Below are 594 nucleotides of genomic sequence, written 5' to 3'. Positions count from 1 at the left end.
CAGAGGGAGGTCCCCAGAGGACCTGGCTGGGGTTACCCTGAGTGCTCCCCAGCCCATCAGATCCCTCTCCAAACCTTGTTCACACCTTCAGAGCCCAGGGTGGAGCAGGGATCCCTCCAGAGTCCTTGGGAGGGAAACAGATGATGCACTGATCCATGGGATCAGCCCAGGCTGGAGCAGGACAAGGACTGATCCCGCGGGATCAGTCCTTGTCCTGCTCCAGCTTGGGGTGATCCCCCAGGATCAGTCCTTGTCCTGCTCCAGCTTGGGGTGATCCCCCAGGATCAGTCCTTGTCCTGCTCCAGCTTGGGGTGATCCCCCAGGATCAGTCCTTGTCCTGCTCCAGCTTGGGGTGATCCCCCAGGATCAGTCCTTGTCCTGCTCCAGCTTGGGGTGATCCCCCAGGATCAGTCCTTGTCCTGCTCCAGCTTGGGGTGATCCCGCAGGGTCAGTCCTTCTCCTGCGCCAGCCTGGGGTGATCCCGCGGGATCACCCCAGGCTGGCGCAGGAGAAGGACTGACCCTGCGGGATCACCCCAAGCTGGAGCAGGACAAGTTCTGACCCCATGGGATCACCCCAGGCTGGAGCAGGACA

This window comes from Acanthisitta chloris, unplaced genomic scaffold (assembly GCF_000695815.1).
Source record: "Acanthisitta chloris isolate BGI_N310 unplaced genomic scaffold, ASM69581v1 scaffold13939, whole genome shotgun sequence".
Lineage (NCBI taxonomy): Eukaryota > Metazoa > Chordata > Aves > Passeriformes > Acanthisittidae > Acanthisitta > Acanthisitta chloris.
The sequence above is the reverse complement of the archived record's forward strand: the minus strand, read 5'-3'. Positions refer to the sequence as shown.